Source organism: Talpa occidentalis, unplaced genomic scaffold (assembly GCF_014898055.3).
Source record: "Talpa occidentalis isolate TD23 unplaced genomic scaffold, MPIMG_talOcc4v2.1 talOcc4.6, whole genome shotgun sequence".
Taxonomy (NCBI): domain Eukaryota; kingdom Metazoa; phylum Chordata; class Mammalia; order Eulipotyphla; family Talpidae; genus Talpa; species Talpa occidentalis.
In genome coordinates this window covers 31,488,820-31,516,585 of record NW_023604972.1, presented here as the reverse complement: position 1 = coordinate 31,516,585, position 27,766 = coordinate 31,488,820, and the positions used below count along the sequence as shown (strand labels likewise).

At 41.9% G+C, this 27,766-nt stretch overlaps 1 protein-coding gene across 8 annotated transcripts in view; it reads right to left on the bottom strand.

The window, feature by feature from the left end:
* Nucleotides 1-27,766, bottom strand: part of CRACD (capping protein inhibiting regulator of actin dynamics) — a 213,489-nt gene that overhangs the window by 41,665 nt on the left and 144,058 nt on the right. For 5 of the 8 annotated variants that reach the window (XM_054688270.1, XM_054688273.1, XM_054688271.1 and 2 more), the window contains one exon: nucleotides 1,345-1,513. The gene's annotated coding sequence lies outside the window, so the exon portion shown is untranslated. Of the gene's footprint in view, nucleotides 1-1,344; nucleotides 1,514-10,239; nucleotides 10,955-19,823; nucleotides 20,042-25,263; nucleotides 25,287-27,766 lie in introns of those variants that run through there. The other 3 variants (XM_054688274.1, XM_037530669.2, XM_037530668.2) reach the window with 3 other exon arrangements.

Here is a 27,766-nt window from a genome sequence, read left to right as displayed (position 1 = left end):
AGTGTTCAAAAATATGAATCATCATGTAAGCCTATTGTGATTTGCAACCACTTTGTTGGTGGAAGGTCTTGTAAAAAACACAGTACCTGTCAAGCAGAATAAAACGAGGTATGCCTGTGTAGATAGAGGGGGCTGTGTTTCCACAGCACAATCTTTCTAAAGGAGAACCTTCCAGATTTGGCCTCACTTTGCATCAAACTGCTACTTGGACAGACTATAGTATCTGTGCATCATTCTGACATTGTGAGGCAAAATGTTTGGCATTACATTTTACAAGTGAAGAAGCTGAAGGAAAATAAAGACTGAGTCATACCGGACAATATCACAGGACTGACATTTCAACAATTGGGTGAATTCAGAGCTAGCTCTGCTTGCCTTTTGGGGAAATCATTTCCTTCAGTTAAATTCCAGTGGGATTTAAGAAAGCCAGTGGAAGACAGAGGTCTGCCGTAGAAAGGAGTCAGTGTCAGTGAGGACTAAACTGCAGTCAGTGGGCACAGGTGGCCAACACTGCACAGCACTCCCTGGTCTCAGTGGTGCACAGTTTGGGCCCAAACAGCACTATCTATGAGAACTTGCTGACTGACATATGTCAAGGTGGATGTTTTTGTCCTCATCCTGGAAACACAGTGAGAATACCACAGACTACATCCTCCAGTCCTTCAACATGTATTAGGGTGGATTATGCGGTGCCAGACATTCATTGGAGACATTTTCAGGGGCCTAATAATGAGACTGAATAAAACCTGGTCCTGGAACAGGCAATTAAGTGAGATAGACAGGCAAGCTAATCATTATTTTCCATAGAGAGACAAGTTCTTTGCTGGAGCTGGGTACCCTATGTTAGGGGAACACAGATGAGGGTAAGGGGAGGGCTTCTCAGAAGAGGGGGCTTCTAAGTTGTCAGAAGCAGAGTTTAATCATCTCTGACTCTAGCTCCCTGAGATCTTGAAGTGCCTGCATTGTAAGAAGGGGAAAGAGAGGTGGGGGGCAAGAGTATGATGGATAACCCCTTGTGCCTCAGCAGCTTCAAGACATGTGTAAAATCTAACCTATGACCACCCGTTCTCTTTGCCATGTAATGGGATGTGGGCTAACAGGAAACCTGTTGGTTTAGGAGGTCAGTACCACCAATGACAGGTGATCCCTGTGCTTTCCTGCCAAGTGAGGTCAGACTCATCTGCCAGCTTCCCGAGATGACGTCTCCACACAGACTGCACCCCAAGCCTTCCACCCCCCCAGAGATGGAACATCTGTGATTCCCCTCCTGCCTCATTTGGAAACTTCCTCCCCCCACCCTGGGACTCCGCCCAAGAGTTGGAAAAAAAAGTGTGAGTATATTACCTTAGATTGTCCTCTAGCGTCTCCTCGTCTGAAGAGAAGTTCCCATTGCTGACACTTTGGGGAGAATGATTCTTCCCTGCTGATGCCTCCTGGGACAATGAAGTGTCTTTCTTTTTCCGTTTGCCAAACAACTTCTTAAAAGGCTGGAATTTGCTTCCCTTCTTCTTGGCTGTGGATTGTAAGATAATGCAGTTTGACAGGGCTGTACCTCAGAGCCTAAGCGCAAATTACAACTGAGCTGCCTCTGACAGGGAGCCGGGGCAAAGTGCAGCCACCAAGCCCAAGCCCTGTGGCAGGAATCCAGGGTCGGCCCTGGTCTGCGCACAGCCAGGTGGAGATGAGTCAAGGGCCTGCGACGTCTTCTGTCACCCAAGCTCCCAAGAAACACCTGAGGATTATACCAAGGGGGTTCCGGGCTTCATGATATTCAGCACAGCACCCCCTGGCATGTGCCACACAAAGGCGGGGCCTGCTTTCTTTAACAAAGCAGATGGAACACACCTCTTTCCAAAGAGGAAACTGAGAAAAATACGTTAAGTCAGACAGACATTTAAAAAATGTAAATACATGTGTGTGTATGTGTGTTTATATGTTTATATGTGTGTACATATGTGCATGATTATATATGTTTTATATATATAATATTATATATATTATAGTAGTAACCATACATATATAATGTTATAGTAGTAACCATATATATAAATATATATATATATGACCGGACAGTATCACACAATATCACATATATATATATATATATATTTATAGATATATAAAATCTCTTCGAGAATCACTTTCAGGCTTTGTTAGATGGTAACTGCTAAGTCTTGGCATAAGTGTGCCCTCAGCCCCTTCGAGCCCATATATGTTCAGTTTCTTTCTCTTGTTACCTTTTAAAATCTATTATAAAGAGTCCCCAAGAAGTTGCTATGAACATCTTTCTATATATTACTTCATGCAGTCAGGCTCTATGTTGGCTGACAGCATTTCCCACATGCATGGTAAGTAATACCCTTCCATTCTGCTGCTTCACAGACATCACTCCACCCCCACCTCAAAAAGGAAGTGTAAATCACCCCAAACCAGAAGGATCATCTTCTCAGATCTTTTCTTTAAGAAACTTAAAGAGTTCCTTATCCAGTTCTCAATCTTCTTTTTTTAATTATTTAACTCTTCCATGCATCATAGTTAAGAGTTCTTAGCTGTTCTAAGAACTGTACAAATATTAACCCAGGTAATCCTCACAACAGCCCTACGGCAGATACTATTAAATCCCCATTTGATAGATGAGGAACTGGAAGCACAGAGGGATGAAATCACTTGTCTATCACAGGAAACATCTTCAAAGCTGGAATCAAGAGCTTTGCAAGCAAAGAAATCTGAAAACTCACAGTGTGTGCAAAAACTGCACAAATACACAGGCAGGAGCCTCCAGTCGGCCTCACAGCCCCCAGACCTCTGTGGGCTGGAATCTGCATCGAGATCTGGGCATAAAAGGGATGTCAGTGATGTTCAGATGATTCTACTCATTTCCCGTGGTCACCTTCAGTTTTGGCCTTACAGAGAGTTCATAGAAAATGTGAAGTGAGGAAGAAGTGTGTTAAACCATGTTGCCCCAAGCACTGGCATAATACAGAGAAGAAGCAAACAGAATAATCACCAACTACAAGGTGACAGTCTGGGATTCTTAGTATGGGTGCAAGCCGACCTTCAAACTTTGGCAGTCCTCGAAACCACCTTTTATTATATATCACATTTAAAAAGGAAGGAAAGCTGTAACATTTCAGATGTCTCCCACACAGGAGGCACTGTGTCAGTAAGGATGTAGCCCCCCCAAAAGGATTAAATTACTTTCACTTCTGCATTATTTAAAAGGAGAGTGCAAAACAAATGAGATCCTATCATTTAAATACGGCGAAAGCACAAGAAAAGTGGAAGGTTTGATTTCAGAATGTTCGGATGTTTTCAGCGGTTATTTATTCAGGAGTGAATACAGAGTGGAGATATGCATGACACCTACTATTAGTTCCAGTGAGGAAAACCTCCATTGGATAATTAAACGAAATGATAACTAGTGTTTGAAGATCGTCAAAGAACATTAGACACACAGTTAAAAGAACTGACCATCCATAAAACAAATCAATTAAAAATTAAATTTTAAAAATTCTGTAAGGTGCCACAGGGATCATTACATTATCATATTATTGATCTCTGGCACTGTCTGATGAAATAAGTGAGTACTTTATGACTGTCTGGTGTTGACAGTATGTGCATGACAAACGACACCTGTTTCCTACGTTTGGTGGCATCATACACAGTAAACAGTCAAAGAAGAGTTTATGTTAATTTCACTTATTTCTGAAGTAGAATTCTTTCATTTTCTTTTTATATCAGTTGCCTTTTTCTCACTGCAGCCATATCTAACTCTAAATTCTCCAATCAGAAATTTTTTAGTAACCATAGCAAAATTCTAAAAATATCAGTTATGGCATTATTACCCGCAGCCTGGGCCCACAGTTCTAGTTTTGTAAGCTAAGTAGAGAAGTTCAGATGATAGAATTTATGGAAAGGGGAAGAAAATCATCATGTGTATGAAGTTAGGTGAACGTGGAGGTGTTCAGCTGAACTGGGCCAAGGGAGATAACTATAATTAAATTAGTTTCTTGAAAAAAATGTTTGAACAAACTTATGTATTTAATTAAGGTTAGACTGGGCTAGTGAAGAAGACTGATGAGGTCCTTTGCATTATATTACTTCAGTGTCCAGCTTATGGGCAGCCATCATTACATATTTGCTGCACTGGCCATATTGTTGGAGAAGACAGAAAACAAACAGAACCTGGGTGGAGCTGAATACAAACACAAGGATGAGCCAAAGAAGGTGCCAGGATGTGGATGCCTTAGCTCTGAGAAGTGGTCGGCTTCATGCAGGATGGCCTCTGTCAGGGGTCTGTTGAACAGGCCTGCTTGGGAACTTGAGGACTGCTGGTGAACCCGGCATGCTAGTCCTCTGTGCTGCATGTGATGTGGGCAAACACCTAGATGAGCACACACATCATTCTGGAAGATGTCTCAAAGTCCAGAAGTCAGATAGGGCACGCCCCGCAAATTGTTGGGAAAAGCTGTCTCAGTGATTGTAAGGAAGCTAAGAGAACGGTTAAACCTACCAGAACTCTATCCAGCGACCAAGTCCTCTTACTATGAGATAAAAGGGATTCTAAGACCTAAGAAAACCAGTCTCTCTTGGGAGGAAGAGTCAGGACATAAAAGCTTATAAGTCTGCTCCAAAATCTAAGTATTTGGTGATATCTCAGTTACAAAAAGTAATTTCCCCTCCCTCATTTTCAAAGTTAATATACATGTTGCCTATCAGAAATCTCTCTAAATTTTAAATAAAATTCCAACAATTTTTATGATAATCTTATTATTGATGGTGGCAATTAAATAGTTTTCTAGGCTTAACTCTATGCAAAAACTCAGTAACTACATTAAATCCCACCCCACATTTAGACAGCAAACTGACTAAGCAACATTAACAGAAAATGAAAATTTGTAAATCAGAGAAGGCATTCACTCCTAAATTAGGCAACTTTATTCTCAAAGTGTGGAACAAGATCTCTCACGCCAAAAAAAGTAAGTACCTACATTTTATGAAACATTTTGCAATTCTATGCCACAACAACCATTATGAAAACCTGAGCTTGTGTCTATAAAATATCCATCAAATGAACCATTCTATGATCCATTTATGACTGGGGGGCTGAATTAACAGTCTGCCTCTACAGAATCAACTCCATCAAGTGCATGATCATCCCCAGAAGCCACTTTCTTGACAAACAACACCAACTGTTATAGCGACTACTTCTGTGCAGATGGAGCCTCAAGGATGAAAGCAATTTTAACACTGTAGGAAAAGCACTCCTGCAATGCTAACGTGAACTCTTCCAAAATACAACTACCATAGAGAAGGACTGTAGTTTAGCAAAGTATTCTCCAACACTACAGTATTTAAGATGCTGTATTTACAAAGCAAATTTACTTTTTGTTGGGTGGTTGGAGAAGGCAGAAACATAACTACTGCTAAATTTGATTTTTGTACCTGCTGAGGTCACAAAGCTAGTCAGGGGGTAAGTGTGTGGGCCTCAGAGACAAAGTATTGGCCCCAAATCCTGCCATCTATTACCAGCTATGAATTATCTGTTTGCCAGTTTCTTTGAAAATTTACCATCATAAAGTCTAAGAGTGAATTTATAGAGAAAAGGGAGTGGAAACCACATTTTCTTAATATTTCAGTATTTTACTGTTGTAACGTTTCACATGGGAAAACCTACATGTGCATATATACTGCTTCAGGGATCACAGTAATTTTCATTCCTTAAGTACCGAATTAATTTATTTTCATCAGCCAACAACTACTCTAGGGATTTGGATTTTTTTTTCATTTAAAAAAGTGCTCATTATCCATTATTTCATGGATATAATTACACACCATTTGATGACTGCATCATAATTGCTAGTTTATATAGATGATTCTAAAAATTAAAAATCACTGGGCAAGACAAGCATATCAGATTTATTTTCCATTTGTCATAAGGATGCAATTCTTACATTTTCATTTGTAAATATAAAATACTAAAAGCAGACAAATTCTCTGTGTTGGATTTATATGGTCCACTTCCAAATGGGAAACTGAATTTCTGATCATAGAGTTCATTTTAAGCTTCACAGATGTCTTAGTCTGGGATTTCTCAGAAGGTGATCTATGGATTAGCTCCAAGTTGTTAATCAAAGACCAGCACACTTGAGAATCCAGGTAAACAGAGCAAAATGGTTTTCATCACATTGATTTTAAAATTTCTATTTCCCACCCCCACTGGTCTTCCTTCGAATCCCCTTTTACATAAACTTCACAATTCACAAGAGAAATAAAAAAAAAAAAATACTTAGAAATAGTAGCAGAGGCAGATATGATTTTAATGTGAAACCTCAATGTTTGGCCACATTTCTCCCACATACTAGAAGATGTGTGGTGTGTGGGTGGTGGTTCTTTTCACTGCCAGTTTCTGCCACTTGAGTTTCAGAGGGTGCTAACTTTGTGTGGAAAATACTGGCTGGGAAAATCGCCTGCTTCTTTGCCCTATCGGTTTAGTATTGTAGCAAAAACCTCAACAAGGGATACCTGAACACAAAGGTTGAACATGTTGAATTCACTCCAACACACAGTTACTGAACAACTGACACATGTAGGGTCAGTGCAGGGTCTGGTTGGCAGCACTGATGGATGAAACAAGTTCAGACACAGCTGAGAGGCTGCGGGGTCAGATATAATTAGAGAGAGAGAACCAGTAAGAAGTGTGTGTGCATGTTTGCCTGTGTGCACATGTGTACACCGTATACCTGTTACGATCACTAAGAGATTTAGTGCAAGGAATTGGCTTATGTTAGGTGGGGGCTGGCTAAGAAGTCTGAATCCCATAGGCAAGTCCTCAGGAAGAGCGGGCACCTGCTCAAAGGTGGAATATCCTCACTCAGGGAAGCCTCAGCCCTGTTTTAAGACTTTTCCACATACCAAATCAGATCCACCCAGATTATCTCAAAGTCAACTGATTATGAATGTTTTCTTTTTCTTCTTCTTCTTCTTTTTTTTTTTAAAGATTTATTTATTTATTTACACAAGCACTGGGTATAGTCAGAAGCGCAGGAGGGTGAGAGAATTCACCAAAGCCAGAGCGGGGAATGGAACAGGCAGACTTGACACTGCTGAGGGGAGCAGCGGGTGGCAGGAGAGGTCTGCGCGCCATGTGGGACCCTCGCCCGGCGGCCGGGGATTGAACTGACACTGCAGAGGCTACAGGCAGCTTCGCAGCCCAGCGCTCAACCGCTGCACCACCAGGGGATGCCCTGAATGTTAGTATTACAACTGCAAAATACCTTCACAATGACAGCTCACTTAAATAATCTTTATTTTTGATTAAATAATTGGAGACTGTCACCTTGCCATGGTGACACATCAAAATGATCATTGACACGCCATCCTTTATCTTCTTGGCACCCATTCACATCCATCACATTCACATCCACATCACTCAAACCATATGTAACCCCCCCCAAATAAAGTCAATAACAAAGTCGTACTTCCACTGACATGACAGAAATATCCCACGCATATCTGAAAATACTCTAAACTGTTACCCAGAGTGGATAGAAACAAAGTCTTTGGGTAATGTGCCCATTTCTTCTGTAACTTACACACTGCTATATAAATTAACTATTATCAGCACATCTTATGTTAGATGATTAAAAATAGAACAGAGAAAACAACAAAAATTGATTATAAATTGATTACATATATATATATATATATATATATATATATATACATACAAACATTCATAACAAAATAAGGAAGAAGGGCACATAACTATTAGAGTCCTTTTTTTTTTTTTTTTTTGCAACTGCCTCCTGGTCACTTGGTCATAACTGGTCTTAAACCATCTTCTCCTGCACCTACTGCACATTCCTTTTGCCCTCAGCAAGGACCTCAGCTGCCTGTGGTTCTCTGCCTGATGAGGTGACCCAAAGCTGCATTCCTGAGGAACCTGGACCATAAACTGTTTTGAATTGACTTGTTGTAATTTTCTACTACCCTACAGGACACCGAGACTATAAGAGGTTCTAAGGGAGCTCTTATATCCCAGACACACTCTTCCTTACCACCATAGTATGGTAGCAGCCCAATTTCCCCTGGTAATCAGGATCAGTCACTTCAGCCAATACAGTTAACTCCTTCTTTGCCTGTTGACTGAGAGGCAATGAAGACCCCAAAGTGATCAGGAGAGAGTCTCAATTACCAATCATTTCAACAGAATCACTATTGTATCTCCTGATGGGAGCATTCCTCCCACTGGAAGGAAGAACTTTGGATCAGCAGAACCTCATGTCAAAGCAAGCAAGCATTCACCTGATGCATGACCAGGGGTAATAATAGCAAGTGAGCTACTTCTATTTCACCCCTTGATTCCTGGACTCATGTAGCCTGGCTGTGGAAGAAACAACAGCTTGGATTCTGGCTTAGAGCACAGACTGTACCTGAAGGACAATACCCCAACTCCACAAACTATTGGACCTAACTGGCACTGTAGAAGCCTTCAGAGTCTTTTAAAGACCATTCCGTCATTCTGTCAAGCCAGCTGCTTCAGTATGATAGGGGGTCGGGAGAAGAGTACAAGACGAATGACTTCCATAAGCATGGGCCTATCCAGTTCCTTGATCAGAGGTGATGCTGTGAGACACAGTTACAGTGGATAAGGCATTCTGTAAGTCCATGAATGATAGTTTTGTCAGAAGCACTGCAGGCAGGGGCTTCCCTGGTGGCACAAGGGGTTAAGACGCAGCACTATGAAGCTATCTTCAGCTACTGCAGCACCAGTTCGATCCCCGGCCAGGGAGGTGACCCACATGGCACAGCAGACCTCTCCTGATTCACCCGCTGCTCCCCTCAGCAGTGTATTTCAGTCAATCCACCTGTTCTGTTCCCCACTCTGTCTCTGGTGGGTCCTCTCACCCCTCCACACTTCTGGCCTGTACCCCAGTTCTTGTATGCATAAATAAATAAATCTAAAAAAAAAAAGCAGCACTGCAGGCCGAGAAGGTCCCAGGACTGTTTGTTCCTACCCATAAAGCATGACAAGGGTGGCTAGGGGAGGGGTTGTCAGGTTGTCAGAATGAGCCATATTCTATCTATCTGATTATTAAAATCATCCTCAACCTTTGGTGAGCATGCATGTGAGGCATACATCTTAAAGTCCTTTGCCACTTTGGAGAGGTCTATCCATAAACCTCTTTCCCAGATCTTTGTCACCAATTTCCCAATCATGTTTCTTCCAAGTCCTTGACCATCCAATTAAACCACTGGCCATAAACTGTGAATTGTTATAGACTTGCGCCACTCCTTTCCCTTCAAACAAAATGAACCACCAGATGCACCGACTGAAGGTCTGCCCATGGGGAGGATTTCCCTTCCCCACTTCCTTCAGGACTATCCTGCAATGGGGCTATACATGACAGATATTGAGTGGTGCCTTAATATTGTGCAAAACCATCCACCAGTTTGGCCCACATTTTCTCTTCCTCATTCAACTAGTCCTAGGAATCTCTGCATGTGGCCACAGGTAGAGGATGGGAACAAGAAAGTAAGTGCAGCAAAGGTGAGGACCATGGTGTTTGGGCACCTTCTTCACATAACTTACTTATACATTCAGGGACTGCCCCACTTGATTTCATATATTGCACTTCCTTTTGATAATGAAGTGCTGCTTTGCACACCCAACTTTATGGCTTAGTGGGCTGGGCAACACCCAGTTTATGGTAGGTAGTTCAGGTCATATGGTAACTGGGTGGCCCATGGTTAAGCATTCAGTCTCTACTAACATCCATTAGCAAGTCAAAAGCTGTTTCTCCAAAGGAGAGAATTTATCTGCCGAGGTTGGCAAGGATTTGCTCCAAAGTCCTAAGGGAGTACCCCCTAGAGGGGCTGCCAGACATTCCAGACAACACTCCCATCTGCTACTGACAACCCAAGCACCCCTCGATCTGCTGGATCACATGGTCCAAACAGCAGCTCACCAGTATGGGCCTGAACTTGCTGCAGAACCTTTTTTTGTTTGGGTGAATTGGTGACCCCAATGGGGCCTCCAAAATACAAAGAGACCCACTAGGTGCTGTGTCTCTCTTCTGGTGGTAGAAAAAGCCAGATTCAACAGCCCATCTTTCACCTTAAAGGCATACGGCTACATGCTCCAACCCACTGGGCCCCTAGAAATTGTACTCATGTGACAGGCCCCCAAATCTTAGTGGGATTAACTGCCCATCCTCTGGCAGGAAAGTGTCTCACCTGTATGTCTAGAGTAATGACTGCTTTCCACTCTACACCTCCAAACATGCCCGTAAGTTTGTAGCCTCTGTGATATCACCACGTGTCACTGATTTCTTTTAAAAAACAAGCTGGCTGATGTTTAAGATTCAGTGGTTCAGTCTGGCATTCTTGCAGGCTTGAATTGTCAACATGAGACTGTCTTTACCTTGGAAGCTTCACTAAATTGAGAGCAGATGATAAACCAGAAACAAGCCCTGGAGACTTTCATACTTCCTGAGGTTTCCTGATTAGAGGACACTGAGTAACTTTTGTGGCTATACCTGGTCTAACTGTAAACAAGCTCAGTGGTTAAGATAGCTGGAGGTCATGAGGAAAAACTGTCATCATTGCTGACCTCATAAAACATAAATAATTATTTACAGATTTCACAATGATTTGACTTCTTTAAAACCTGGGGCAGATGCGATTTTAGTTCCCACTGGATTAAAAAGTGATTTCAGGGTCATATTCTCAAACTGTGCCTGAGTATATGAAAGTTCTTGGACGTGTAGGACAGTACTACACATGTAAGCCACTGGTTCTACTCTGTGGGCAACCGTTTGTCATAAATGGGGCAAGAATTCTCAAGGGGACTGATGGGAAGTGAACCAAGGTCAAAGTGACACTACTGTGTCTTAGACCCACCAGGCAAAGTGCTTGTTGCTCCACTAGTGGATGAAATAGACACAGGTGGCAGTGGAATGAAACCATCAGTGTTCAGGTGATCAAGGAAAGGAAAACTCCCCTAGTGCCCTGTGCTCAGCTATGGGTAGAGAGCTACACTTATGTCACTTCTGAGAATAGAACAAATACATTGTTCCAAAAGATTTTCAAATGAAATTCTATAGCCTGGTCTCGGATTTTTAGATTGTGTCAGGCAGACCTGTCAGACTATTCTCCCTTGATCTGAACCCTCTTCTTGTGAACTGAAAAGTTTATTTAGGCTCCTTACTCAGTTCTCATTGGAGAGCACTAAGCGTGGATGAAGCAGGTCTTGAAGAATCACTCTCATACCAGATTTCTCATTCCCAGACTAACTCCTGGACAATAGCTCAGCCATTAACAGAGGCCTTTGGCACTGTCCTATTCTAGAGAGAAATAAAAAGACAAAACCGCCACTTGTTTGTAGAACTTTGCTATCACTTTTGTGCACCAGACATTGGTGGAACATATAACTTCCACTTCTGAAATTCTATGGGTCACTGATTTAAGTTCCCACCAGTATCTTGGAGGTGTTACCTCTGACTAGTAACCACAGGATTTGTGTGATATGGAAGAGGAGGTGGGAGGGCCAAAACTGTCTTCTGTCTTTTTATGGGTGGGAACCAGTATTGTGAGGTCATCAAGGTTCTGTGGTGACAAGGATCTTTGAAATGCATACGTCTGCCATACAACTCACTGTCCAAAGTCCTCAGAGTGTCCTAGAAGCCCCACGACCACATCAGGAAACCTCATAAAGTCTACTCTCAGAAAGTTTGCTCCCAAACCATAAAAATCATGGTCTGACAGACAATTACAAATCAGAGGCAGCTGGCAGGGGGTGGAGGAGGGAGCGGGATCAGAAGGAAGGAGGGAGGAACACAGGGGACTGTGGTGATGGTGCACGGGTGCATTGGTGAAGGAAATTCTTTGGGGACTACACCTGAGGAGGGGGCCAATAGTGTTTAAAAATTAACAATGATGTAAAAACATATTTTTTAATTTTTTTTAAAATTTAAAAAATAAAGAATATTGAGCTGTAACTGAAACCTACCACATACCATATATCCTATAAGAATAAATTTGAAGGTGATGACAAGAGGTTAAAAAAAAAAAAATCACGGTTTGAATTTTGTTTCTTAAATGCAGCAATGCTAATGGAAACCAGTGCGACAGCCCTAGACACTGAGTTCCCAATGCCCCGTGACCCTACTTTCAGGTCGGACTGAGGTGAGACTCAGTGAAGTTTTCTGAGAAAAGCGACAAGTGTGTGAGCCTCAAATATAGGCAAAACATGGGCACCTGTCATCAGACACACTTCTAAGATATCAGCGATTACAACAGCTATCTAGGGTTCCTTGTAAATCCTGAAGGGCAAGGTCAGATGGGCTTCAGACTTACACGTCCAGAATACAAATGGTGATGGTTTTAGTGACAGACCAACTCTACTCCAATATATCCATATTTTGCTAACCCTACAATTGCCTTTCTATTTTTCTTGGTATCTTGTACATTCAGAAACAGATGCCCTGCCTGGACTTTTGTTTCACTCAATAATCCTACAACTCTATATGCCATGCACTAAGCTCAACCCATCTCTAGAGAAGCTAGCACAGGTCAGCACTACCTCTGCAAGAGTCCTGTTTCCTTTGCATTCAAGTGGATTTGGGACTATGACCAGTCAAGTAATATTTATTGCGCTCCTACTGTGTGCAAAACATTGATCTAACAGTGGCATATTATAGTTACTCTTGAGTACCCGATGACAGTCAACACTCAAAACTTAGGAGGAAAATAGGTTATTTTTCAAAGTTTTCAAAATTTTTGGTCTTCTATCAGAAAAAGCTGGGGATTTATTAGGTGGAAAAAAAACCCTAGTAACAGTTGATATGGCTCTCTCTAGCTGAGGGTGCAGAGTTTGGTGTGACGATGGTGTGTGTGTACTGGGGGTGAGCTGGAAAGAGGGTGTTAAGAATTCCTTCAAGGGCATATCAGACTAACAGGAAACCTAGGGTCAGTGTCCTTCAAATAGTGAGCGACAGACCGTTTAGTGAACCCTGCAATCAACTGAGTGGTTTTTAACCAAAAGCCCTTTCCAAACTAAGTAGAAAAAGAGATTGGGATACTTATGACATGGTATTATCTCCAGAAATTTTTGTTTCTAGTTTACATGTATGTGTACAAGTATGCACAACTTCATACACACACATGTTCTGATATAGAATTCTCATGGTAAATCTACTAAAAATATCTGATAAACACTAATCTGGAAAAATCACTTCTCCCATTAGGCACTAAAGCAGGAATCAACAACTACTCATTGACACAAGCAAGTGTATATGTGCAGTCACTTTGACTATATGAAGACGAGAAAGCATTGTGCGCAAAGCAAGCTGGGTGCTGTCAGAGTGGCTACATAGGCTGACCCCGCCAGGGCCTGAGTGGACATGCATACAGCTGAAATCTCTACTTTGGCTTTGATCATTTTGTTTTGTTTTTAAAGATTTTATTTATTTATTGTTGTGTAGAAGTGCTGCGGTATAGGCCAGAAGTACAGGGGGTGAGAGGATTCACCAGAGACAGAGTGGGGAAAAGAGCAGGTGGATTGACTGAAACATGCTGCTAAGGGGAGTAGTGGGTGAGACAGGAGAGGTCTGCTGGGCTATTTCTGGGTTAGCTCCCTGGCTGGGGATTGAACTCAGGCCAAAGTGGTGATAGCTCTGAGACTTAACCTCTAGGCCACCAGGGAGACCCTGGCTTTGATAATTTTACTTCTCAAGTACCAAAATCCTATTCTCAAAGTTAAGCAAAATGTCCACTTCTTAATTAAAGAAGGAAGAAAGCTTTGTTAAACTTGAGCCCTATGGTTATTGAACTTGGTTTGGGGCCTCAATTTAAAACTCACAATTTAGGTCATAACTTCTTTTTTTTTTTTTTTTATAGAGGCATGTTTTATTTATTTATTTATTTGATGGTTTGTTTATACATGCACTGGGTACAGTCAGAAGCGCGGGAGGGTGAGAGAATTCACCAGAGCCAGAGCGGGGAGCAGAGCAGGCAGAAGGACCGAAGTACACTGCTGAGGGGAGCAGCGGGCCGCAGGAGAGGTCTGCGCGCCATGTGGGACCCTCCTCCAGTGGCCGGGGAGCAGCCGGGGATCGAACCGGCGCCGCAGAGGCCGCGGGCAGCTTCGCAACCCAGTGCTCAACCGCTGCACCACCGGGGAGGCCCCTAGGTCATAACTTCTAAAAGATATTATGCTTTACCTTTTATGGACATTTGACTTCAATATGAAATTCGTTCAATATAAAATGTCATGCAGGAAATCAAATCTGCACACCCTGGATTCATTTCCACTGAATCGTATCACTTGGTATTTCTCAAGTGCCCTTCACATTATTTCGAGAAGTTGGGAGTGACAGTAAAGTCATCGCTTGCTTTCTGTGTCAGAGACCAGAGAAATGAAGCTGGCAGGACAAGATTAGATGATAAGTCAGCAAGGAAACCAGCTCTCTGAACTCTGAGCCTGATCTCCAGCCAAAGTGGTCAGAGACAGACTGTTGAAGAAAACTCTAAGTCTCTCCATTACTGTTTCAGGGATTCCTTCCCTAGAAAAGCATCCAAAGGATGTGTGAAGTACCAGGGTATGAGGCAAAGGACTGAAAGCAGTCATTCCGGAAGCTAAGGGAAAGTGTTGTATTATGTTCCTTCACACATCATGTGGAAAATTTTAGAACTTTCAACTAACCTCCAAAAGCTTTACAGGATGAAGAAATGAAAGGATTTAAGGACTCTTACCACCCATTCATTAATGATAAATTCCCTGTGGTTACTCAGACACAGAGACAGTTCAAAATATGTTTACATTTATTTATTTATCTTTAAAGATTTTATTTTTATTTATTTTATACAAGAACCGGGGTACAGACCAGATGTGCAGGAGGGTGAGAGGATTCACCAGAGACAGAGCGGGGAACAGAACAGGCAGATGAAATACACTACTGAGGAGAGCAGCAGGCGTGACAGGACCCTCGCTGGCCGGCTGGAATCGAACCAGTGCTGCAGAGCCTGTGGACAGCTTCACAGCGTAGTGCTCAACTGTCTGCGCCACCAGGGGAGGCCCAAAATATGTTTGCATTTAAATGAAGCTGGTAGGGCCTCCCTGGTGGCACAAGGGGTTGGGCACCACACTGTGAGGCAAATCCACAGCCTCTGTAGCATGAATTCGATCCCCAGCTGGCCAGGGAGCAACCCACATGGCACAGCAGACCTCTTCTGACTCGCCCGCCCACTGCTCCCTTCAGCAGTGTGTTTCAGTCAGTCTGCCTGTTCTGTTTCCCACTCTGTCTCTGGTGAATCCTCTTACCTCCCAGACCTCTGGCCTGTACCCCAGCTCTTGTATGCATAAATAAATAAATCTTAAAAAAAAAAAGTTTAAAAAAAATAAATGAAGCTGGTAGCAGAGATGGCAAATATGATTTTTCCCACAAATAATACCACTAGTAAGTATTATTAAATTTTGGCTATATGCCAAGATTAAAGTTTTATACATAATATCTCGCAACCCCTCTGTAAGTTACTATTTTCCACATTTATGGATGAGGAAATGGAGGCTCAGAGAGGTGAAAAGATTTGCCTGGGGTTACAGGCCAGTTAATTGTCAGCGCTGAGTCAGTCTCAATGCAAATACCATGCTCTCCATCATTTTGCTGTATTCTGAAAGGGTCTTAATGATACCAGTCAACTGATTGCTTACTCTTATGTGAGCCCTAGAAGCTCTGGAATTTGAGTCTCAATTAATTTACTGATAAGCTATGAGCCTTTGGGCAAGTTTCATAATCTCTGTTCTCTTGTCCATAATATTGGGACAATCACAATACATTTGGAACTGACATTTAATGATTAAAAACTGCTAATAAAAGCATTTAGCAGAATGCCCAGGATATAGTAAACACTCAAAAACATTAGCTATTTGAAAGGTCGATGCTGGAGGCCTGAATACAAAAGCCCACCAGGAAGCCTACCCGGGGGCAGGAATGCAGAAGACCACCTAGAAAATTCAGACAATAAGCCTCTCCCAGCCCTACAAATCTTTTCCCACGGCGCAAACCCAGTTTCCCACCTGACCTCTCCACACCCTATAAAAGCCTGCCTCCCCCTGGCAACGTGAGCAACTTCACCGATCCCCACTTTGGGGTGGCAGTGAATCCCACCTGGGGGCGCAAGAAATTCCGCCCCCCCCCCACCCTTTGAGAAATTTAGCCTGGCTCTCTTTCTTTACCGCGCTAAACCTTCCACTACTATAGTGCTAGCTTGTAGTAAGGAATTCACTGACTCCACAAATGGGTATGTCTGGGCCTTTATGTGGCACATTCCAGTTACTGTGAAAAATTAAAAAAGAGATGATGGGGGGAGAAGGAAAAGGAGAAGAGTGGGTTGCAAATATGGAAACAAATTAGGATACAAAAAGAGAAGAGAAGCAACAAAAAGAATGTTAGAAGTATGAAATGAGAAAGCTACGGAGCTTTAGATATTCCACAGTAATTCAGATTTACACTGAAAATGTAAATAAGGTGTCCTTATCCAATCTCGGAAGACATTAAATCTCACTGGCATATGGGAGTATTCTGTATAGTGCTACCCCTCTGTCAAGTTGTCTTCAACCCTAGACACACACACACATGCAGGTAATCTTTGTAATGCAGCAGATATACAGGCAATAAGAGACAAATACAACATGAAATCAGAGATCAAAGATAAGGCAGACTTTTTTCTCTAGGAGGACTAGAAATCAACCCATCTCCTAATAAAGGTACTAAACTCTGCAGGCATGTGCAAGGCTCTGGGGAAAAGGACAAACAGAATGTTCTGAGAGACACACCATCCTCCCTCCAACATGATCCAAAAGGCTATAGTGGAGATGGAGGCTTCAGTTGACGCTGAAAGATAACTGCCAAGGCAGGTGTGCCTGGTGTTTTAGTTAAAGTTAGTGCCTCTTAATAATGCATGCATAAAAGATAAACTCATGTCATTTGCAGCAACATGGATAAATCTGGAAGGATTAAACTATGCGAAATAAGCCTGAAGGAGAAAGATAAAATACCGCATGGTGCCACTGATTGAATACAGAGAAACCAAACAAAGGGTCTGACAAAGACAAACATTAAAACCAACTCTTGAAAGCTGACCTGAGATATCCAGAGGAGTAGGAGGAGGGGGAGGGGTCAGAGAACACAAATGGACTTTGGTGGAGGAGTATAGGCACTTCCATGGTGGCAGTGCTACGGTGACTACACCTGAGGTGGGAATCCTGTATTGTTGAAACACTAGCAAGGATGTAAAGCAATGGTACTTCAATTAAGAAAAAAAAGGGAGGGCCTCCCTGGTGGCACAAGGAGGTTGAGCGCAGAGCTGTGAAGCTGTCCGCAGCCTCTGCAGTGCGGGTTCGATCCCAGGCTAGGGAGCAACCCACATGGGGCAGCAGACCTTTCCTGTCTTGCCCGCTGCTCCCTTCAGCAGTGTATTTCAGTCAGTCTGCCTGTTCTGTTCCCCACTCTGTCTCTGGTGCATCCTCTCACCCTCCCACACATCTGCCTATACCCCAGTTCTTGTATAAATAAATTTTTTTTTAAAAGGGAAAAAATAATGCATGGTGGAACCTCAATTGCATTTTAATTTTTACCAATTCATGTTATCTCTCCAATCAGACTATACTCTCCATGAAGGCAGGGTACCTGGCCCTGGCTTTCTAGCACCCCTTATGTGTCCTACCCAGTAGTGGCAGGAGCAAAAGAACACTTGATAAAGAAATACTTCCTGCTGAGTTATAATTCTAACTCACTAAAAGTGAGCAGATTGATTTTCCAAAGTTCAAAACAGAGTCTTTCATGTATGAGCCACAGTTTTCCTAGTAAGTCAGTGAGCTGACTCAGGAGGAATTATTTCGAGAAATATTTTCTAAAAGCCTGCATGAAGGAAGCTGTGAGACCAAATTGCGGTGTGCTGCCCTCCACACGCGCCTTCCTGCCCAGTGGGAACAAATTACGTTCCCGGTCTGTCTGCAAGAAGAGTCTGTATCGGGACGACAGGTGAGGAATTCTCTAATGGGATCCCACAACCCTGCCAGCTGGAAGATTAATTCCACATTCTGGCCCTGCTGTGATGTTTTATTCATTTATTTTTAGGGGGTTGAAGGGGTGTATTGTGACAGTGTAATCTCCATAGGAAGGGAGCTTCCAGATTCTCTGCCCCACCTAAGAAAGGGGGAAATGAGCGAAGGGGAGAAGCTTGGGAAGAGTCTTGGAGAGAAGACTTGCAGAACACATGGAGCAAAGACATGTGAAGAAGCAGCCACACTTGCTTCTGAGCCTTGGACTTGCTTGGGGATTTGGAAAAGACCTGTGTGAGAGACCAGTGGGGAGGCTGACAATGGCAGCCTCTATCTTGACTTGTGCTTTGGTTTTGCTCCTTTCCTTCCACACTTGCCTGGTCCCTCCTGCCTCTTTCCTAAGGGTCCCCACCAGAAGGTGTCTTAGACTTGTGGTGAGCTTTTGGGCCTCAGCAGCCTCATATCAGGCTGGCCCTGTTTGGCTGGGCATTTACCTACAAGGGGATGTGTAACACTGGGTGTTTCACTGGGAAACTATAATCTTTTCTTCTCTTCTCTCATTAAAGTTCTTTTCTAGGGTCTCCCCAGTAGCACAGCACGTTAAGCGCAGTGCTGTGAAGCCGTCTGCAGCCTCTGCAGCACGGGTTCGATTCCCTGCTGGCTAGGGAGATACCCACATGGCGCGGCAGACCTCTTCTGTCTCGCCTGCTGGTCCCCTCAGCAATGTATTTCAGCAGATGCACTGTTCTGCTCCCCACTCTGTCTCTGGTGAATCCTCTCACCCTCCCGTGCCTCTGGCCTGTACCCCAACTCTCGTATAAATAAATAAATCTTAAAAAAAAAGTTCTTTTCTCTTAAAGATCTTATACAATAAGAATATTCTTTGTCTTTATGTGGTGGATGGCAGAATCTATTCAGAGCACGCAAGGTTTGGGGTCCCCGGAGTGTCCTTCAGTTTGTACTCTAACAGTATCATATGGGATCCTCAGTTCACAGAATCCACCCTCCCATGTGATTTATCCTGACAAAACACTGTGGAATGCTGTAAATATGAAGTATCTCATGCAAAATCCCCTTTCAACCAGCTTCACAATAGAACTCTCCAGAAGGGTTTTCTTTCCAGTTATTAAATGGAAGTCACCCATTGGGGGGAAGGAGAGGGGTTGAGATCCTTCAGGTAACTCTGAAAGTCAAAAGGTCTTTTCTTCAGATGCTGAGTTACTGTCAGCTGCCCCTTAATCCCTAAATCACACAGCTAGAAAGGTGACAGATATGGTGTCAGGTAGGATTAACAGTAGGAAACAAAGCCAGGTGAGAAAAGGAGAAGAGTGCTTCATCGTATAGGACAGACCGAGCAAGGAAGACACAAGGGCTTGACGAAGCACTGATCCACCTGGGCCCCCATTCTTTGCTCATGAGGGAGAGAGGACAGGGTGTACAAGAGGGTCTCACATCACAGTGGGTTTTCACCTTAATTTTCCCACCACCTCAATAGCAGATGATGGACCCAGGGCAGAGAGCTCGGAGGGCCAACTCTGAATGCACTCTTAACTTTTTGTTTAGAATTTAGGTACTTTGCTAATAATAACAGTGGTAGGGGATACACGAGTGTAGAAAAACAGTGCCATAGAGGCAAGAGGCTGGAGGTCGTACTCTGAGATAAGGAAAGGTAACATTGGTTGCCTGTTTTTTCTCCTTTTGCCCCACTTCAGAGGGCAAGTCCAAAAGGTCCTTCTTTCACATTCCACACACTTACCTCCTGGGCTGACTGAAGTGTGAAGTCACCCAGTCAAACTATATAGATCCTCCAGCTGGCAAATTATCCCAGTGAGAGACACTGCAATGTAGGGGTGCAAGGCCTACTGGATGGGCTCAGCGGGGCATTTGATATGTTATAAATAAAAATGTCCCCAATTGGGTTGGCTTTTGGCACAGTTCTAATTCCAGTAGGGAGAAAACGGTCAATAGAGTATCCAACTCAGGGTTCTGCCCTGACAGTTGCTCCATGAAATGCTGTATGGGGCAGGTAACTGTCCCCCGAGTCCTGCTCTCCCCCGTGGCCCCAACATTTCTGTCCTTCACTTGCATTCACCTCTGGCCTCAGGTGAGGACAGATAATCTTTTCATTAACAGCTATCAATGAAAAAGGAAGGGATATAAGAAGGAAGAGATTAGAGACTTCAGCTTTTTCTAGTTTAAGGATAGAGAAATGGCCTCTCAAGGAAGTTTGATTTCCTCTGTAATGTCTGACAAAAATGAACATTTGCTCAAAACTGTGCGGTGGAGCAATGAAATCTGGCTGGATGCTCAGCCTGGCAGGTTGGGACTGGCCTTATGTGTCCTGCAGATCTTGGCCAATGCCTCCTGCCCAACTGCCTCTCCACGGTGTCTGCACAGGGCACATGCAAGACAGAGCCAGCACATCAGGTACACATCACAGCCTGCATTTTGCCTGAGTCTTATTTCAAAGAAGTGGGCAGGAGGAATTAGATAAATACCAAGAAAATAAATGTGTCTCCCTATCAATGACCTTAAGTGCACATTACTTGCTACCTCAACCAAATGTTGGAAGTTGATTTTTATTTCACTTTGATGAAGGACAAGAGGAGACTGAGTGAGTGAGCGAGATTATGGGTAGCAAGACATCATTAGATATTCTGCTCTTGTCTCTGACTTCAGGAAATACTTGGTTGCAGCCAAAGCAATGACTCATCCTTTGCTTCCAGTGTCACAACAGGACTTGATTTGCTGCAGCAAACAGTGCAACATCCTTTGGAAGAAAAGCTCCACTCTAGTGTTTCTAAAAGATTAATTAAGTTAAAGGCAGTACAGAAAATGGAAAATTACTATTATCATATTCCACTAAAAAGAGATGACCAAAACACAACTGAAAGTAACAAAAGTTTTAGTTCAGGAAAATCAGCAAATATTTCCATATTTGGTTGTTCATGGTTGTCGTCATTTTATTCTGTTTTTTTTTTTTTGTTTTGTTTTGGTTTTTTTGTCATGAAATATTATAGGGATTAGACCCAGGAGATTTGGGAGAAATCTGCACTTATTCTATATAGACATTCTAGAGAAGCGACTGAAACTGCAAGCAACTGCATACCATTAGTAACTGGTAGGAGTCTTTTAATTTCGATTCATATTCTCACTCATTTAACAAATTATGAGAAGGAATTTATAGAAAGCACTAAGATGCCCATAACATATGATTGAGTGTGGTATGATCTCTGAGCAGGAGATAGCTGTTTTAAGGAGGGATTCGTCATTTCTAGATGAGGAAGACCTTCTAGTAGAAGACAAAAATGATCTGGCCTGGAAGGATGAATAAAAAACCCAATGCTCTAAGATCAGGGGAGTCTTTTTGAGTAATGAACTCAAAAAAACAAAGGTGAGGAAATGCAGGGAATCAGGGAGCAGAGAGTAGTTCAGATTATCAGAATCAGAGGGAACTGAGAGAGCAGTGGTGCCTGATTTTGAGAACAGATTATGGAAGGTCATGAAACAGATCAAGTCATGGATATGTGGGAAATATGTTCGGGTTTCATGAGATGCAAGAGGGTCTAAATTAAACACATTAGTGACCAGAGCAGAGAGAACTACAGGGTTGGGACTGGGTCCTGGAAGCCCATGTCTGGGCCAGGTGTTAACCTTCCAGTTGGTGGACTATGAGGTAGGGTGGGAAGAGCAAGAAAGGACTACAACCACTAGGATAAAAAAGAGTAGATGCATTTGGAGTTTGGGAGAAAGCACCACTAACCAATGAGTATAGAGTATTTCAGAATTTTAGCAATGGACTCAGCCACACCAAAATGTTTATTAGCTAAGTTTCAGTATGGAATATTACTCAGCAATCAAAAAAGATAAACACATGCAGTTTGCAGCAACATGGATGGAGCTAGAAGGGATCATGCTCAGCGAAATAAGTCAGAAAGAAAAAGAAAAATACCGGATGGTCTCACTCATAGCAGAAATTTAGAAAACCTAAATAAGAGACCAGGAAAAAGACTAATCAATACAAAGTAATAATCAAAATCAACAAGCAACTATAAACCAGAGAAACACTATGTGGGGAGAGGGGCAGGGAGAGGAAGAACTAGAGTCAAAATAAGGAGGGGGTACAATTGTATGGGGAATATAACCAAAATGAAAATGCATACATTGTGCAAAGATGAAGAATGATGTAAGAATTATATAAAATATTAAAAAAAAATGTCAAAAGCTTTTCAACTTTTATTTTTCATAACTGTACACTGGATCTCTACTTGGATTTATCATAGATGCCTCAAACTCATTATGTCTAAAACTAAACCCATCGTATTCTTTCCTAAACATATAACATTTATAATTATTTCAGGAAATGACATCATACACTGCTTCGGCACTCACATATGAAATTTGGGAATCATGAGGTCAACACTATTTTCTCCAGAATATGAAAACCCCCTTCTGAGTTTGGGGAAACCATCACTGTGTGAATTTTGGTAGGAACTAGGCTACTCTCTCTTTCACACTGCTTTCAGGACCTTCTAAAGTATCCAGAACACATCAAATATAAAGTGATCTAAATCTCAGCACTTTCCCAGTTAGGCTACTGCCTCTAGCACTCAAGTCTTGTGAGACCTTGGGGACAGCTTGCATCTTTAATAATCTAGGGACACAGCTGAAGTAGAGTTAAATGTGTTCTGAAAAAGAGGTCACATTAATTTAATTAACTAATGCATTAATCTAAAAATACTGCATTATTCAACACTGATGATTTATAAATCAATAATATACAACTTGTTTGAGAATCCCTTCACTATTATTCTTTTTTCTCACTCTTCTGGGATTTTATAGCAGTGTTATGTGGGACTTAATGAAATAGTTTTTTTCTTATTTTTTCTTCCTATTGTCGTCTATCCTTTTTCTGGGAAATTTCTGCAATTTCACCTTCTAACCCTTTTAATGAATTATCTGCTTCTTAAAAGATTAATTTCCAAGAGTTCTTCTTTATTCTCTGGATGAACGGCTTCATCCTGCTCTTTTTTCATGTATGCAGTATCTTGTGCTTATCTCGCTGAGGATGTAACTACATTTTCTTTGAAGTTTTTCTGCTCCCTGCACTGCTTCTGATTCCTTTGAGTTCCCATTTCCTGTCTTCACTCTGGTTCCATCTGTCACACTGGATGTTTTAATCAAATGTCTAACAATTCTTAACTGTTCATTCATATTTAATAATGAGGCACTAAAAAGCTGATTTGAAGCTACCACATGATATGAACTAGAACGTTTCTCTATACCATTTGGACAAAAGCCAGTTGGCTCCTTTTTTTATACTCTTAGTGTATTAGTTAGATGATAGGCTAAGTTGCTACAACAAAGAGACCCCTAGGTACAGAAGTCCATTTCTCTTTAACATCCCATCATTAATGGTGGTGCTGGACAAGTGAATAATGCCACTCTATTTCACTGTTCACTGGGTGCTGTGGGGCCTTGTCCTTGTCCTCATAGTGAGACTGCCTCACCAGCACCACATCCACATCCTGCTCTAGAAAGGAGCAAGAGAAAGGGGAAGGAAAGGAAGTTTTCTTTTAAGAGTGAGTAGAAACAGCTAGCACCACTGATAAGAATTTAGTTAGTGGTCATACCCAGATGCAGGAGAGCCTGGGAAATGTAGTCTCCTTTCAGGCAGCCATGTCTCTTGCCAATACTTGAGGGCATTCTATTGGGAAAAAAAAGGATGGAGGAGAGAATAGATTCTAGGGGACCCTGGAGTCTTTCCAGATTAAGGACTCTTAAATGTTGGTATCTCCAAGGTGGTTCATTCTCTCTAGAGGTAGATCTTATCTGGCATGCAGGTATTCACTGTCAAAGGTAGAGCTCCTCACTCCTATTTCCTCTATAGCTCATAGCTCAGAGTCTTGTGGTCCTCAGGTTTACCTCCTCCAGAGAATAAACTTCTGAGTTTCTGTGGGAGTAAAGGAAGCTGTTTACCTATCTGTGTGGCAGGGGGTGAGGAACAAGGATGCAACTATCCTGGAACAAACTGTCTCATAAATCACTATTCTTAGCCTCCCAAGTGGCTCCTGGACCCTGAGGCCTTTATTTCTGAGTTTTTCACAGGTTCCTTGGATGCGTGTACTGTGGGACTTATATTTGACCTTCCTGATCTCTTATATTATTCCACTGCTTTTCAGTCTTCATAAATTCTAGCTTAGGGTTACACACGTCTCCTAGCATCATCAAAGATGAAGTCTACATTTCTGTTTCTTGTTCTCTTTATTTAGGGAATTTGCAAAAGGAGAAGGAAGTGAAAATGGCTTTACTATCTTGAAACTGGAAATATTTTCCTCATTTGTACATGATGCTATCACTGGAAATTTTATCTCAAGCCACAAAAATTCATTTTCTTAAAATACGATCCATTTTATTTTTCCGTTCATCCTGTGGGTGTATACTCATCATCTGCACAAAGTAACCACTAATTGCATTTCATTTAAAAGCGATCTTTAAAAGGCTTATTTGTAATGATATCCAAGACTTGTGATTGTGAAGTCATTTCCCACCCCACCCCCAAACATTTACTAAATCTTTATTGAATTTCTTTGCTTCCTTTGTCAGATGACCTCCGTAAGCATACAAACCATCAGTGACAAAGGCAGTTTCAGGCTATTGTGTCTTTCCTAAACAATTCTTTGTGGTTCAAAATAAAATAATTGAAGTGTTCTATAAATAAAACACTTAAATATCTGAAACACAAGGCAGTCTCTTTCTTCTGAAAAATAACTTCAGGGAACAAAACTTTATATAAAAACTTTGTAATTTAGCATGAAAGAATTGGACTCTGTTACTCTTTCTATTTTTGCTCATGCTTGGCTATGTGCATGGTAAACTCTCTTCAGCTTCTTCCTCTGGCCAACTTTTACTAACCTGCAAGGCTCACTGCAGGTATCAGATACTATAGGAAGGCTTTCTTTACCACACCCCAGAGCTCTCCAAAGGCTGACTAGGAGCTGCACTTGCATGTCTCATTAACACCCAGTATTGCTCCTACCAGTACTTACTATATTGTGATCCCTGGGTTATTTGTCAATCTCTCCAGTAAACTGTGAACTTCTAAAGGACAAGGTTCATGTCTTAATATCTTCACATCTTTAGCATCTATAAACCATGCTAGGACCAGAGCAGTAGCTAGTTATATATTTACTTACTGAGTACGAGAAATGCTGGTTTGCAACCGGAAATAAAAGCTCCTTGATGAAATCAGGAACAGCTGAATCAAAGGGTAATTTACCTCAGTTACCTTTATTCAGTCATCCCTTCAGTGGCTCAAAAATGGAAAACCTCTATAAGAATGTATTAAATGGAATTGCAGAAATAGAAATTCACCATGGGGAATTAAGCCATTGCACTGCTGGTCAGATAAAAAGATGCATAAAGTTGTGCCTTGAGTATCTCTTTTAGAGACGATGCTCTGGTTGCAATGGGCAGAAATCCACCCTGGTTAAAAGACAGGGTTAAAGGACCCAGAAAGACATAAAAGTTCTATAATGAGCTGTCACAATGGTTGACCAGCCGACTGGAAAACTTCACTGCTTTCATCCATTCCATCTGCATACTGCAGGTCCACCCATTAGGCTGGCATTTAGAAAGGATGTCTCCCAAACCATCATGGATGTGCTGATGGGTTTAAACACAGCTGTGCTAACTCTTGGGGATACAACATAGCTAAACACACCTATACTTAGGAAAAAGCTTCTAAGAGAAAGAGGAAAGAACTAAAGGAGCAGAAGACACAGCCTAAAAATCTCCTTAAAGATCAGGAGTGTGGTTGACTATATGAAAGAACAACTCTGTGACTCAGTTCAGCCACTACACTCTTCTTGAAATTCTGGTGGTGTCCTAGGACCAACTCATCAGGGAAAGAGGCAAATAAAGCAAAACATAAAAAATACATACTGAGCTCAGCAAAACGATGTTGTTGGTTTTTGTGTAGTGTATTTACTCTTCCAGGGAATGTGTCTGGGGGCGCCCTATTCTCCCAGTTCCAGTCTGTGCTAGATGCCCCCCTAGCAAACACCTGCTATGACAGATGTTTGTTCTATCTCTATCGGGGTACTGACTGCCTGCATCCTTGTCAATCTTCCGTACTTCTTGAGGTTGGGAAATGATGTCACTGAGATATCTTGGCACGAGGAAGGGTATACATATTTAATAAATGACTATTATACCTCAGAGCTGTATTCTCAGAACTTAGTATATGCTTTGTTAGATGAATGAATAATGGAAAAAATGAAGTTAAACTATATGAAACTTAATTCTCTTTGAAAAGTTCTGTAGGGCATGACTTTTACCTGATTTATTTTACATACAAACATCAGTAGAGCTGATGTCCATTCTAAAGTGTTCCTATTCCAGAAGTCTGTAAGTTTTGAATAATTCTAAGATAAGCCTTTTATCTTGGTCTGGTGTTCTTAACACATAGGGGTTTGGGGGAGGGGCTGAGTCCAAGACATCCTGAAGCTGAATGCTAACTCACCGATGGTGGCTGAACTTGTTGTTTTTTTTTTAATTTATTTTTTAATTTTCATATTCCCCATACAATTGCAACCCCCTGATTTTGACCCCAATCCCTCCTTTCCCCACCGCCCCCCCCCCAAAGTGTGTCTCTGGTTCATAGTTGTTTGTGGATTTTGATTTTTTTCTTTCTTATAGTTATTCTTTTTCCTGGTCCCTTATTTAGGTTTTCTAGATTCCTGCTATGAGTGAGACCATCCAGTATTTTTCTTTTTCTTTCTGGCTTATTTCGCTGAGCATGATCCCTTCCAGCTCCATCCATGTTGCTGCAAATTGCATGTGTTTATCTTTTTTGAATGCTGAGTAATATTCCATGGTGTATATGTACCACATCTTCTTGATCCAGTCATCTATTTTTGGGCATTTGGGTTGTTTCCAAAGCTTAGCTATTGTAAACAGTGTTGCTATAAACATAGGGGTGCAGGTGCTCTTTGGAATTAATGTGTCTGTGTCCTTTGGGTAAATACCTAGGAGTGGAATTGCTGGATCACATGGAAGCTGTATCTTTAGTAGGTTGAGGAATCTCCACACTGCTTTCCGTAGTGTTTGGACCAGTTCGCACTCCCACCAGCAGTGCAAGAGAGTTCCTTTCCACACCCTCGCCAACATTTGTTGTTGCTAGTTTTTTGAATATGTGCCATTCTCACTGGTGTGAGATGAACTTGTTTTTTACAAGGTCCACCTAACCTGACAATATCCATCCTATTGCTAGATTTAGACACTTTTTAGGGGGAAGGGAAAGGAGGGTGCAAAGATAACCTGAATTTGCTCCAGGTTCAGTCTTGCTGAAATGCATTTTGATGGTACTTTAGGCTCATTTCTGCTAAACTTTGGGAAAAAGTGATTTTGATGACACATCATTCTTTCAATGAAAGCAGAAATCTGCCTAGTACACAGTGGCTTCTCAATACATATTTGTGCATAAAATCAATTCAATTAAATAAGCTTAATGACACTGTTACCTATTTTTTCTCATGTAAGGCAACTTTTCTTGCAAAGAATTTCTCAGGGAATTGCAGCAGAGAAAATATGAAATTCTGGCATAACTGTGGGGAACATAGTCTCTCTGAAAAACAAGGACCTAGATGTCATCCCATCCCAACCACATTTCCAACCACTCAATTCTATTCTGTTCAG